Source organism: Thermobia domestica, chromosome 3 (genome assembly GCF_964235325.1).
Source record: "Thermobia domestica chromosome 3, izTheDome1.hap1.1, whole genome shotgun sequence".
NCBI lineage: Eukaryota > Metazoa > Arthropoda > Insecta > Zygentoma > Lepismatidae > Thermobia > Thermobia domestica.
Genome location: NC_137456.1, coordinates 157,896,442 through 157,912,109, shown reverse-complemented (window position 1 = coordinate 157,912,109; position 15,668 = coordinate 157,896,442). Strand labels below are relative to the sequence as shown.

Below are 15,668 nucleotides of genomic sequence, written 5' to 3'. Positions count from 1 at the left end.
GAAACCACAACATGAGCGCCCTTTGTTGGGGATATTATTCGAAGTCTGAAAACTTTACTTTATATCTTTTACAATTAGTTTGATGTTTAGCGTTTTTTTTTTCCACTTGGATTGACTGTACTATGGACTGTTAGGCCTCCTTTCATTGTCTAAATTTCTTTCTCGACTTTGACGTTTTTTACCGATTGTGGCATTTACGCTTCACGTTCTTTTGCCTTATCGTAATTATTAATTTGTATATTTTCCATTACTTTTCCCTATTCTTATTACTTCTTTCCCACTAATCAAATCAATACATTATATTCGTTTGCTGTTATCTAAGACAGTGGTCGTTAATTATGTTCATTACTTATTTCATAGAAGATGAAGAAGAATAGAGAAAGAGAAAAATTGTAATGGAAGAATTCCATTTGTGATGGTGGTGGCAGGAGATATTTAACTTATAGGGAAATAAGTTGTCCTGTGAGGACTTTGTAATTCATTTAGTAGGAAGGTAAGTGATTATAGGAAAATAACCAATCACTAGATTAATAATAGTAATTGGTTTCAATAACAATAAAAGTCATAGATACAAGTTTCAATGCTCCCTTTCTTTGAGATGGAAAATGAAACTTTTTTTAAGCAACAAATCTCGGCAGAATGCATGATTTACCATAGGTCGATGTATTTATTATAGACGTGCCTTCGAAATAATAATAATATTTTTTTTTTTTTTAAATGCTAATATCTGAGCGTTAAATTATCAATTGAACATGCAGCATGTTTTGGGCAGAGGGTCACAGTTAAAATACCGTCGAAGGTTCCGCAGATGGCGGGCGAAAAGTTGGAAAATTAATATCATGTGGCTTATGTTTTGTTCTAGGAGCCCAGCCTTACTTTCGAAAAAATAGTTAAATTCCGGAGTATTATTTAGTTTCTTCCCCAAATCACTTGTTAGTGACTAGTTCACTTAGTAGTGGGTAATAGTATACATGAGAACCCCCTGATATGCGTTTCTTCTGTGTTCTATTACTACTTCTACATGAAATACCATAAACTTTCTACGTAGTGCAATACTAAAAAGTATCCATGCGCAGAAGACATGCGATATGCGTTAAATCCCCCCCTCCCCACAGACATAGTTATAGATAAAGTACAAGGGCACTACACATGCAGATATAAAGTACAGGTACGTTCTTCTTTATTTTCGTATCAGTCGATAAGTAAATAAAAGTCGCTTTGTTACCCCCTTTGTAAGTTTGTACATACTCAATGAATAATCCCTAAAAGTATGAGCGTCCTGCTCCTTCGGGAACTGATGCAGCTTCATGTATACTATATCCACTAGGGATCATAGTTCGTAGTAATAGTTTAAAGATCGGGAGCCAAAACGGCTATTGTTTAGCATTGGAGGCTCAGCTTTTTACCTTATTTTAGTTTTTTTTTTTTATCGATATTCTATTTCGATTCGGTCGTTTTTTTGGTTTCATATATTAAGTTAGAATCAATAGTATAAGTAGGGAATTAACTGCTATATCGCCGGACCAATTTTAGGAAATTTACCGGGTCAATTGGAGAATTTATTTCAGTTAGTGAGGAAGAATGAGTGAAAGCCACGTAAGGGGAATAGTAAAAGTTAAGAAAATGGTTGTTTTTGATGTTACAAGTGGCACTGGATGTGGAGGCGGATGGACTATTTCGCGGAAAGGTACACTTGTTTTACTCTGCGGATCCATAGATTGTGAAAGGGGCAAGAAAAATTTGGGTAAGTCTTTAATTTCGGGTTCAGAACCCAACTAACCCTGCGGGCTTCTAACCCGTTCTACTACTACTACTTATATTATGGATCCGTATATTAATACTACACGCCTAGTAACGTAATCTAACGTAACGTAATGTAATCCAACCAAATATAACCGAATGCAGTACATTTTGGTACTTTTTTCGATTTTCAAATTGGTCCGGCGATACAGCAGTAATGCCTAAGTAGGAGTAGGAGTAGTAGCAATAGGAACGGGTCAGAATCCCGGCAGGGGTTCGTTAGGTTCTGCTCTCGATATAAAATGGGCAATCACTTCCACTTCCATTTACGGTTTGTACAGATCCCTACTGTCTTTGAAAAAATGTGTACGATATTTTCTTGACCACTTGAACATCAGTATCAACTCATTTCTCCTGTAAATCATACATATATTTCCACTTCCCCCCCCCCCTCCAATCAGGGTTTGCCCAAGTGAGCCCAGCCCGAAAAAACCCAGCGGGTTTTTTCGGGTTGGACCCGCCTGGGTTTTTGAGGTTTTTGTTAGTATATTTTTGGTACAGCTAAGGTTATCACATTGAAAGTAATTTTTATCAGATTTTGAACTTTCTTTGGGCGAATTAGATGATTTCACTTTAAGGTAGACAACAATATTCAACATAAGACCTTTATAAAGTTTTGAATAAACTGAATGAATGAATAATAATAATAATAAAAAAAAAAAAACTTTTCTTAGCTTGAGATAATTATAGAACAAATTAATGTGTGGATTATCCTTATAGCCTATTTGAAGTAAAATAAGCAATTCTATATTTTAGAAAAATACTTTCCGTCAATAGTGTGCTTCCTGACTCGGCGCCGCCGAGAGACGTTATCCCTCATATGTTGACGGATTTAAGGTCATAGGTGCCGGTACTAACAGTAAATATGTAAATACATTAGTAAAACTATTAGTATTATTTCTTACCTTTGGTAGTAACAAAAGTATTCAGTAAAATTTGGTTTTTCAACAACAACAATTTGGTTTTCCAACAACAGTAATTTGTTGCTACCCTTCAAATAAGCATTCTGTAGAATCAACACCAGCAATAGCATAAAAATTCTTGTCAAAATTAACAAGCTTAATGCTCGGAGCTCCCAAGACTACGTAACGCTTATTATTTCAAGTGCTGAATTCAAACTTCAGTATTAATTGAAGTTTCGGTGTACAGTAAAGCAAGCTGCATTTTCAGAGAAAACCTGTCATGAAAGAAGTGTTCGGGAAATTCCCGCAATTGAATGCGCAAAGCATCGGAAGTGAATACTTCAACAATAAAACTATTTATTTTACGCTGGAAGATATTTAATTTCATTTATTACATTTTGAAACATTTACTTTATAATGAATTATAGGCCTATCTTTGTTAATTGTTTTAAATTAATTTTCGGAAAAGAATAGGGTTGGTTTTTCACCTGCCTGGCCGGAAATATTGCTGTTATTTTGATTAAAGCCGGTGGTCCGTGCAAACTTCTTACCAGCCTATTTATGAAAGGTTTTTTCAAACTTTTATCTAGTTCAAAGTTAGATTTAAAAAGTAACTTTCATTCTGTAAATCCGAAACTCACCTTTCACCATCTATCAACGATTAATATATTTTGTTCATCTGCCATCTGCTTGCATAATTTTAAAGAGATGACAGCGACTGTATCACGGAAAATTTGAAATTTATTTGTAAGGAACTTTATACATTTATTGAGAGTTAAAACTTCTTAAAAGCAATTTCTTGTAGTTGAAGTGTAAGTTTCATTTTCCAAATCCAAAATTGTCAAGTAAAGATTAATTTATTAATTTGTTTAGATAATTTTAAAGAAGTGGTGATAAATAATAATAATAATAATAATAATAAAAAAAGATCAATGCCGATTTCAGTTTCTCATTTATAGTAAGGATGGCAAATTCTGGAATTCGGAAAAATTTCTGAATTCTGGAATTTTCCGAAATCCGGAAAGTGAAATTTCCGGAATTTAGCCATTCCTAATTTATAGCATTAAGCTTATTATTGAATGTACTAAGGATATGCAGAATACAGGTGCTAATGTACTTTTGTTCACTATGATAGTATTTTCCTTCCCATGGGGGAGGGAGTCCAAACAGAGATACGTTACACTTTGACCTATATCATAGGGAGTTTTGCGGGGGTGCGGTTTTTCTACTTTCCATAGTTGGCAAACACTAGAAAAGAACCGTCTTGTAACAAGTGCTCGGGAAATTCCCGTAATTGAACGCACAAAGCATCGAAAGTGAACTTCAACAATAAAATCATTTATTTTACGTTGAAAAATATTAATTTCATATAAGACATTTTGATGAATTATGTCTTTGTTTCAAATTAATATAGCTATTTGGTATTCATATTTGCCGAACGTCACTCAGGCTCCTGGGACCTGGGACGGTCTACATTTGTTCGTTTGTCTGCCTGTACTACACAGTGTTCAACTTTCGGTCTTTTAAATTTTCAGGATACAAACTGGAGACACTAAATTTTCTGCATAGATTTTGGCGGCATACGAACGTAAAATTACAAAATGGCTCTTTAACAAAAGAAGCGGATATCCACGCTACAAAGGGCAGTTTTCGGTCTTTCAAGTTGAAATTTTCAGAGTAAAAGCACGAGAGACTAAATTAGCTGTATATATTTTGGCGGCATAAAATTTCGAAATGGTGGCCATTATTCAAAATAGCGTGTATCCATGCTACAGGGTACAATTTTCGGACTTTTTAAGTTCAAATTTTGAGGGTAGAAGCACGAGACATTCTAAATTTGCTGTATGGATTTTTTCGGCTATCCAATAAAAAATTTCAAAATGGCGGCCATTTTTTCAAAACAGCAGAGAATAGAAAAATGTTGCAAGTTGTGACAATGACAATCTTGAAATGTAAATCATATTTTAACATTTTTACCCCAAAGACATTGAAATATTTCGAAAAAACCCAATTAAACCCGAAAAAACCCACATGGACCCAGGTGGGTTGGGTTTTTTCAAAAATACCCGGGTTTTTTCAAACCCAGCCTCCAATACTAAACAATTACCGCCAAAACTAGCCAAAAACAGGATGATTAACAGGAAGAAGTCTAACCTAACCTAACCTTATCTCACCTAAGCTGGTCTCCCATCGCTATACAAAGGCCCGGTTCATTATTTTTAATTATGCTGGGCATTTATCCCGAAGTTGGTCGTGCGCCTAGTTTTTGGCTAAAAGCGTAATAATTGGTACCTTTCTGTATCAAAGTTTAATATTTAATTCACATAGTATTTCCGTGCGAGCGTTAGCGGGTGAAGGCGTGTTAAAGCCACGCAGTGCACGTTGTTTTCTGTCTTTGTTATGGTTAAATGGAAAGGGAAACCTGTGTTCTCAAACTTTGCCGCCAGGTTGGTTAAGTTACTTGCCGCAATATTGAAAAGTATAACTGTCTCCACGTTTCTGTACAGTTTTTTGCTTAGCACTTTTTCTACAATTATTTTTAGATTTATTAAGCCTTGATTTTTACTTACTTTTAATAGATTTTCCTGATTATCGCCTTCTTGTTTTACAAACTGTAATAATGTTACCTCATATCCAGGGCTGAGGGTCTGTATAACTGCAGCCATGTTTACAAAACAAATGCTTATTATATTTCCACAATCCTACCATGTAGTAACCTTTCGCCAAGTAGTTCCCTCCGCTTGCCAAATGGTTCCATGTTTACACCCGATTATACAGGGTGGTAGGAAACTCCACCGACAAGATTCGGGAGGTGATTCCCGACACCGAAACAAGAAAAAAAGTCCTTTTGCACTTTTCTCTAGGACACACTGTTTCGGAGCTACTTGATGCCGAAAACTGGGCAAAATACACTTTAGGGCACTATATCTTCTCTATTTCGAAAGATAGAGGCAAGACGGCATGGTCACCTCAAAGAAACGAAACCTCCTCTATTCTAAGATGGGTATGTCGCAATCGTGAAATCAGTGCACAAGGGATTCCCCAAAGGAGCGTAGGGACTCCCAGATAAAATGTCAGGTAAAGATACGTCAAAATAGTGGATAGGTTTCCCACCTGGTAACCATAATTAGTTGTACCATGTCGAGATCTCAAACAGACGAAATGGTGGACATGTTGAATTCGCTATGTGTGGTTGCATAATGGTTTTCACCACAGCGAAAATTAAACTACCGCTAATTTTATGGTTTTTTAGTAATATGTTCAAAATAAATACAAATATTGGGAAAGCAAAAACATAGTGCGCTAGATATTATGATTCTGCATGTGATACCGTCATCACAACTCACGTATCTGCTTTCCATTTGCAACTGCCGAAAGATTTAGCATTTTTTGCGGGTTGTGTAAATAGCGGTACACCCAAAGAAGGTAGGTGAGTTGTGATAACTGTATCACATGCAGAATATTATCTAGTGCACTATGTTTTTGTTTTTCCAATAATGTTATTTGTTTTCAAGATATATATATATATAAAAAAAACTTTAAAATTAGCTGTAGTTTCATTTCGCTGTGGTGAAGATCCATAACCACCAGATACTGATGGTAACCAACAATGCAGTGATATCAATTATTCCTGCCAGGGGTACTATGTTATTTTCATGATATAAGCCGGGGATAAGCTTTTACATGGGGTGATTTCCCATGCACCCCCTCGTTTATTTGAACACTGCTGACAGCAAAACATTGATTATTGTCGGGAACATTGCACGGTCACAAACAGAGGGCCATAGCTACCATACGGCTAAACCACACTACATACGTACTTCGTTGATTTGCCTCGAAAGGACCCCCAAGTTGTCAGTCCAGGTCATTCCGATGCGCAAGGAGTTTGCACTGAAGAAACACTGAGTGCACAACCAACAGACACCTTGTCTGTCAAAGTCATCCGTGAAGTTGAAGTGGGTAACTACTACGTTGTGTGTTGTGAATCACGTTCATAGTGTAGTGTGTTGTAACAATTGCCCATTACACCAATCAGGAACAGGCCGAGATGATTTTTGTGAATGGAGAAGCACATGGAAATGGTAGACAGGCAGCCCGATTATACAACGATCGATATCCCAATAGAACCCAACCGCATCATACAACATTTGCAACGCTGTTTCGTCGTTTGTGTGAGACCGGAACGTTTCACCCTGCCATGTATGATATGGGAAGACTACGTGAGGAACGCACTGTGCATGCCGAAGAACGAAGAACTATCTCAATTCGTTCGGGAGATATTCTACTTTACCCACGGTGTGTGGGCGATCTTTTGCTCGGTTCCTGCTGGAACACGCCGCGTCTTTCGACTTCTGTTCATGACTTGTTTCCTTGTTTCCAGTTGGGGAGTCATATCCCGAAGTATATTCACCCACACTTCATATCCACAACTTCATTGTTGGTCACCATCAGTACCTGGTGGTTATGCAACCACACATACCAAATATGACGCGTCCATCAATTCTTCTCTGTTTGAGATCTCAACATGGTTACAACTAATTATGGTTACCAGGTGGGAAACCTATCCATTCACGCCTATTTTGACGTATCTTTACCTGACAGTTTATCCGAGAGTCCCTACACTCCTTCGAAGAATCCCTTGTGCACTGATTTCACGATTGCGACATACCCATCTTTGAATAGAGGAGGTTTCGTTCCTTTGAGGTGACCATTCCGCCTTGCCTCTATCATTCGAAATAGAGAAGATATAGCGCTCTAAAGTGTATTTTGCCCCGTTTTCGGCATCATGTAGCTCCGAAACTGTGTGTCCTAGAGAAAAGTGCAAAAGGACTTTTTTTTTTGTTCCGGTGTCGGGAATCACCTCCCGAATTTTGTCAGTGAAGTTTCCTACCATCCTGTACAAGAAAGTAAACACAACTTTCGTTCTCCTTATACCTTATCAAGCACACAAACAAGCAAATTATTCATTTCTTCCCGGTAAATTTTCAAAACTTCGTTAGAAACGGACAACCAACTTTGGAACTTAATCCTTATGATTATAAATACAGTGTGGACGTATGGCATGGAAACTGTAATGCAGAAAACACGAACCAACTTATACAAGGTAGTCACTAAAAAGCACGAATGCTGTCTAATCTAGTCAGGCCAAGAGCGCAGCAGGGGGGCCCCGAGCGGCAACGAGGGGTGCGTCCGTAGGGAGCAGGCTTGTCAGCGTGTCAGTACGATTTCATTCTTAAATGACATAGAAATCAATTACAATTCCCTTACTTCAACTCATTTCTCCTGTAAATCTTATATTTTGTTACGTATTTCTGGGCCCCCTTGACTAGACGTAGCACGGTTTTCGTACGTAACATTCCTATGTAACTATGATTATGTTAATATAGGGGAGGCTGGGGTAATAAGAGACACGGCCAAAAAAATACCGTAAATATCAAATCAAAATTATGAAGAAAATAAGTAATGGCAACGTCAATACCTTTCCTTTCCTACCCCACTTGCACTTATGAGCTAATATGAGTTCTTATATTGTCACGCTATGAAAAAATACTTTCACTTTGAACTTACCATAGAAGTTCGTGACTGTTTTAGAATAAAATTTTATTGTGAAAAGTGAGTTACAAATGTGGAAATGACTGCTATGTAACTTTGTGACTAAGATTATGAAGATTGATGTGAAATTTTGAAAAATGATGAAACTTTGCATTTCAGGTCAATTTAGGGCATGTTTCTTATTACCCCTTTTAGAAATTTTGAAGGAGTAATACGAGACAGCTGTCTCTTATTACCCCAGTTCAACTTTATTTAGCGCATGTGATGAGTATAACCTGCTATTTTTTGTATATAGAAAGTAAATAGGAAAATTCCTACTCTGGCATTTAAATCAATCTGTGCATAGATAGTGACAGTGGAGAATATGCTTTGGATCAACTAATTTCATCATCAACTGGTAAAAATTTGTCAGGAGAAATTGATCCAACCAGAGCAGAATCTTGCTTAGAAATGTATTACGCCATGTACTACGATCTTGACTAGTATATTGGGAGGGTTATTGCTTTCCCAGGTTGAAGGACCGTGCAAGGTTAAATTTTTGGAAAAAGAACTAAGTGGTTTGAATTGGCCTGCCTATGATGACATTCAAACAGTGACATCCAAATTTGTGTTTTATGGACCTATCAAACTGGATAGAATTAGAAAATTCCAGATTTCCAGAGGATAGTTCCAAAAGAATTCATTGTGTTTTTAGCAAAGTGAAAGAGGACGCTTGAAACCAAAACAGAAAGATTAAATATGACTCCTCTTCTTTTGGTAGGCCTAGGTGTTTGTAGGACTATTCTTAATATTTGTGTCAACAGTGCATTTTGACCTATACTTTATTTCTGTTTGTTTAAGTGGTCCAGCTTAAGATAATTAATAAGGCCTATCTACTATAATTATATTACACTAAAGTTTAAATTAGATTTATGAGATTTTTAAATGTTAACTTGCAGTTTACATAGGCTAGCATAAAATTTCCAAACTCTTTTGTACATTTTTCATATGATAGTTCGACTGTACATCGTAAAAGGATTAATATTTATCTTACATATTTTTCGAAAATGTAGTTTTACATAGGCTACATTTTATATAAAATTTGGACAACAATAGATTTACATTTTTCAATGTTCTTTTCGTGTATGATTACAATTTAATAGGTCTTTCAATCCATTTAAGTTAGCTAAAACTATTTTTCAAATACGGTGTTTTTTCTTCATTTGAGAATTTAGGCACTTTTTAAGTTCATTTTCAATATTCTTCAGAAATTCTCTTGTCAGTATTCTTTTTTATTTGGTAGTGTGAGTTTTATCCATGATGTATCTGGATTCCGTAAAACGCAACTATACTTTGTTTCGATAGTTTTTGATATTTAATACTCAGGCAAATCAATTTTCCGAACGAACTATTGAATTTAATTTTTTAAATCTTGATATTTCGGGAACATATGTATATATTTCAGATCTGAAAAAAGTAAATTGTTCAGAATTGTCTGAAGATTTTTCCTTAAACCACTACTCATTTTCTATTCTATGTGTATGAGTACTGAGAGACCTGTCTCTTATTACCCCTTAGAGCAGGAATGCAAACAACCGCTCGCTCACTCTCCCGGGGCGAGTGGTTCATTGGTGCGAGCGAGAATTCAAATTTCGTACCGAAGGTAAGTAAATGATTTCTATTGTGGGATGTGGGTTAGTAGTTTTTTTTTCTTGGGCGATTAAAATTTTGTTGCTTATTTGCATCCCTGCCTTAGAGGTATGAAGAAAACTGACTTTTACAAAATTTTTCGTGATTTTTTTTTCTTTGTGTGTGAAAAAGCAACTGGAAAAATGTGTTATTACATCAGCAGGTTTCATTTTTTCTAGTACAATCACATATATTTTTTCTAGTTCCTCAAGAAATCAATGCAAGTGCAAGAATATTTTTTTGTCTCTTATTACCCCCGCCTCCCCTATATAATTTCTTAATTGCTATTCTTAAGTATTATTTTCGGGTCTTTTAGTATTCTTAATAGGCATACTTCGGCATAGTGTTGTGAACGTATTTAACCGACATCAGTTGTGTCACGTTTTCACTCAGAGCCCCTTTCTCGATATCAGAAAGAATGTTAGCGGATTAAAAGGCCTCGCTCACCCATCTCCAAATGTCTAAACTACTTTGCGACCACTTGTATAATTGCATATAATTAAAATATGTAATTTGTTCTTCAGTCGTACCGGGTTAAGTTCCGCAGGTGGCTTACACAAATATCGAAATTTACTGGGAAATGGATAGGATTATACAAAACTTACGCATCACTAAGGCCCGGATTTGTGTGTAAAAACATTTTTTTTTTCAAACACGTACAAACCCAAAACGAAGTTTATTATCCCAATTAAGAGTCTACAAGTGTAAATTACAGATTCTATTTCCCATAAAAATACATAGTTTCTAAAAAATAGTTATGTAAATAAATATTTTGGACATCTTTGTAATAAATGCATATTTTAAATAATTTTCCGTTATTTTATTCTAAATTTCACACGAATTGTTTTTTCTTTCTCTCGAAAGAAATTAACATCGGGAAAAGAATAGGCTACATAAATCAGCAATTTCCCATCTGCAGAAACAGCGTCGTCATAAATTCTGCGTATCAGCGCTGGAGTAACTGTGTCAAACAAAGAGCTCCTAAAGAAGCGCTTTGTACTTTGAAGACAAACCTGAGGGGAGGACGAGTGACCGTAGTTGAAGGGGGGATAATCGGAGGCACAGTACTATATTTTATTAAAGAGGGAGAAGGGTTTCGTTACAATGCGTTGTCATTATCTTTATCACCACGTGATTTGTCAGTCCGGCTTGAGAATCCCACCCTGATTGTCGCTTATTTACCAGAAGCTTTTTGGTGCCAAACGTGTCTTTCCTTCGTAACATCGCGTTTCAGTCTAGACATTTGACTCCAGTACCTTATATACAGAACCAAGTTGTGGAACTCTTGTTAATTGAATCATTGTCGTACAGTGATGAAGTTCATATTTTTGGATCTGTGGATTAACGATGCCCAAAGTGAAATCCAGTGTGCGTGAACGTTTAGAAAACTACGTACAGGAATTTAAAAACATTTTTACCACCTACGGTAAAATCTTATATTGTCAACCGTGTTCGAAACGTGTTAGTGCAGATCTATGTTCCCAGGTACTGCAACACTTGTCAGGTAGTAAACATATCGTTGGTGCGTGACGTGTTTCATCGCAGCAAGCTCTCATCGGAGAACGTACTGCACTCTCATCTTCCAGCCTCACAACAAATACACAATACTGGGGGGCGCGGTGGCTCAGTGGTAGAGCGTTCACCTCCGGTGCTTGGGGTCCCTCGTTCGATCCCAGCTCGCGCCGTGTGGACTTGGTGGTGGACAAACATCGTGCTCTTGGGTTTTCTCGGGGTTCTCCCGTTTCCTCCCACTTTCTTCATTCCACCATTTCATTCATTTCTCATACTCACCGCCTCCTTTGGCATAACCGTGGGACGTAAAACTCAAAGATTTCATTTCATTTTTTCAAATACACAATACTATTAAGATTTATGTAAAGCGTTCGTTTCTGCTAACATGCCCCTGTATAGGGTAAACAATCCCGAGCTCAGAAATTTTCTTACCAAATATACGAACTTAAGTCCTCCAAATGAGTCAACGTTTCGGAAAAACTCTCTACCTAAGTGGTATGAAGAAATATTAACACGAATCATTCCATGTGAAATCAACCAGATTTTCAGGGGAAAAAAAACCTCGCCTCAAAATTTGATGAAACTTGGTGTACATGTAGGCCCCTATGAGAAATTATCATGCACCAAATTTTAACGCTGTACCCACTGCAATTTCAGAGTACAGGGTGGTAAAAAATGGACAAATTTACCATGAGTTTATATGTTCGTTCACATATCCTTCGAACATTGGTCCGTCTCTAACAATGTCTGTACAAGTCTTCTTTCCTCTATTTTAGTTACTTCCAATAATGTTCCTCTTCTGTTATTACACCCTCAGTTTTGCTTTGTATACAAAAATTATTAATTCTTTTTTATGTAGCTTCGACCCCTTCTGGGGCCTACCTAAGCAGCGTTAGCTCGAGTTGCTCTTTTCTCGCATATTCATCCTCGAAGAGGGTTTTCCTGAAATCTTTGAAGAACACCTTAAATTCATAGTATCACTTGTTAGATCCCACATTTCCCCACTTACAGTAATCTGTCCTTAAATATTAAATGTTTAAATTATGAGCACTATTTACAACTGATGGAAAAAGTTAAGGTAGAAAGGTGTAGAAATGTTTTTATTTTGTAAATACGACTCACGACACGTCGCTGGGCTTGAAAAACATATTTTTTTCAACCATTTGTAATAGTTTTCTAAACTGTGAACGGTGTTCATAATTTAAAGTTTAATATTCAAGGACAGATTTCTGAAAGTGTGGAAGTGGAAATGATATTTCAAATTTAAAGGCTATTTGAATAATCCTGTGCTCTTCAAGTATTTCAGGAAAATCCTCTTTTTGAGAATGACTATGCAAAGAGAGAAGAGTAATTAGAGGTAACGTTATTTAGGAAGGCCCCAGAGTGGGCTGATATTATTTATGGAAGAAATAATCATTTTTGAATACAAGATTTGTGCATACTATTTATTTATGCAGTTGATATGTATCCTATATCGTCCATTAGCAAATAATTCCTCAATAGATTTTTTAAAAATATTTTTTAATTATTATTTATTCAGTCATTTTATACAATTTTTTCGCTGTTGTGTGTGTGTGTTTCCATCCAATACAATATATTGCATATGATCTAATTCAGTGTATTGCATCATTTGCGTGGCTTTTTCTTAAGTCTTGGTTCAAGTACCTCCTACAAAGCTCTTCCCTCTATGCTTCTTCCGCTATTCCATCTTTGTTCCATGTTAACACTCATGGAATGTAGAGTACTAGGCACGGACAGATAATTACTTGTACTCTTTCTCTCCGCTTCAAATGTCAGTATTTGACCCAGTCCGTTTGTTAACACTATACACGCTTCGTAGTCACTTCTCGATAGATAGAGGTTCACTGTTAATTTTATTTTCATTAGATACCTACCATTGATACATATAGCACAAAGGTAACGGGGTCTCTACATATGCCAGAATAGACACACCAGTATAGTGAAATATTACCGTCCCTTTTATCCCAATCCATATTAATTTTGTGCGTTATCTTCTTTCCATATTGCTTATAGCTTTTCCTCCTGTTTTCTAACGCAGTGCTTTTTAAAATTTTATGAGCAGTACGTTTTAAAGTGTACGACTTTACTATTTAATTCGAACTGTATTATTTGTCAACGCGTAAAACTTCAGTCGTCAACAGTAAAAATATGTATGATCGAGAAGCGGACTGGATAGCATAGTAGAAGCCAGAAGCCTTGTTCAATTTTCAGTGTAGTTGCACATTCTTACTCTTTGAATTTCATTAAATCCGCCAGTACAGAGCACACGGTGAGAGTAAAGTCACTTTCCTGTTTATCGTATAATAGCATCATCCATTCACTTGCAATCGCTTCCTCCCTCTCCTGTTTTATTTCCATCATGTTTTCCATTACGTCTCACAAATTCATACTGTAAGTGAATTTCTTTTCTTTCTCTTCTTTTAATTTTCTTCCAATACATGAGCAACTGCAATTCCTTCGCACAGGAGAGAAGTTCTGAATTAAATGTCGTGGTTGTGCACACAAACAGGAAAAGTTATTAATTTTTGGACTGCTTTTTGTAGGTAAAATGATCTTACTTCTACTATTTGAAAAAAAAAAACTTACTGCAAACAACATATATGTATGTAATAATAAAAAAAATCTACACATTATAATCCAATGACGTTAATATTTAGATCATCATGTTTCTAAGTACGTACAAATTTGTTTCTACGCAGGATGAATTATACAATGGAAATGAGTTCATCTTCCAATCTTGAAACAACAATAGTTACAGTTGGGTCACCCTTCAAAAGTGCCCCAAAGATTTTTATGTCAGAGAACTTTACAATAGAAGGGGAAACTCAGAATGAGTTTCTCTGCGTCTAACTTCCTCTAACTTGAAGTTTCTTTAAATCTTGCTTTAAAAAATACCACGAAAACTTTGCTTCAAACCCCAAAAGACATTGGAAAAATTCCTCACAGACCGGTTCTCGTTAAGTGATGTATATGAAGTAAAAACCGATTGTCCCGGTTTCAGTTTCAAGTCATCATCATAGGTCCACATTTCGAATACCGAATTTCGAATAGGTCACAGAAATAGGAAGCCACATTTCGAAGGCTTCCAGTCGATTTTCGTCACCTTTACGTAATGTCCACGTTTCCGCCCCATACAGTACAACACTCCACACGAAGCATTTTATGAGTCTTTTTCTCAACTCTTTGCTCAAGGTCCCACAAAACAGACTTTTCTTTCTTTTAAAGGCTTCTTTCGCCATTCCTATCCTTGCTTTTATTTCACGTTCGCATTTCATGTCATTACTAAGAATACTACCCAGGTATCGAAAACTATTCACTCGTTCTATTTTCTCACCTCCTATTTTTATATTTGACACAGACCCCTTCGTTCCAATCACCATTGCTTTTGTCTTTCTAACATTTATTTTCATCCCATATTCTTCAAAGCCCTTTCTCATTTTTTCTAACATTTTATTGATTTTCTTTTCAGATTCTGCAACAAGCGCCATATCGTCTGCAAATCTTATGCATCTAATCATTCTACCTCCTACCGAAATGCCATCATCATCATGTAGGCTCTTTTTCACTATCTCTTCTAGATAGACATTAAATAGTGTTGGCGAGAGGCAGCATCCTTGTCGAACTCCCCTTCCAATTGCATTCTCTTCCGTCAGTTCTTCCCCTATCCTAACACTTACTTGTTGGTTCATGTATGTTTCTTATGAGTCTTCTATCTTTCCATTCCAGCCCTATCTTTGTTAGAACTCCCAACAACAATTCCCAATTCACGCGGTCAAAAGCCTTTTCTAGATCAATAAAACAACATACACCTCTTTTCCTTTTTCTATAAATCTTTCACCGATCACCCTTAATAATCCAATAGCATCTCTTGTGTCCTTGCCTCTTCTGAACCCGAACTGCTCTTCCTCAACGTCTTTATTTGTTCTTCCGTATAACCTTCTGTTCAGTATTCGGAGCAGAATTTTAGCTGCATGAGATATGAGACTAATAGTTCTATAATCCTCACATCTCTTTGGGTTCAATTTCTTAGCCATCGGTATCATGATCGTTTTCAGAAAGTCTCTTGGCCATTCTCCTGTTTCATATATTTCATTGCATAGTCGCCACAATTCTTTCTTTCCCTTGTCTCCTATATTTTTAATGAATTCGATTGGTATGTTATCTATACCTGTTGCCTTTCCATTTCTAATCTCGGATATAGCCTTTTCAAAC

The 15,668-nt window shown here is 36.4% G+C and overlaps 1 protein-coding gene across 1 annotated transcript in view; it reads left to right on the top strand.

The window, feature by feature from the left end:
• Positions 1-349: 349 nt before the first annotated feature.
• Positions 350-15,668, top strand: part of ZnT49B (solute carrier family 30 member 9) — a 64,506-nt gene continuing 49,187 nt past the window's right edge. Inside the window, exon 1 of the mRNA XM_081751925.1 lies at positions 350-493. The gene's annotated coding sequence lies outside the window, so the exon portion shown is untranslated. The remainder of the gene's footprint in view (positions 494-15,668) is intronic.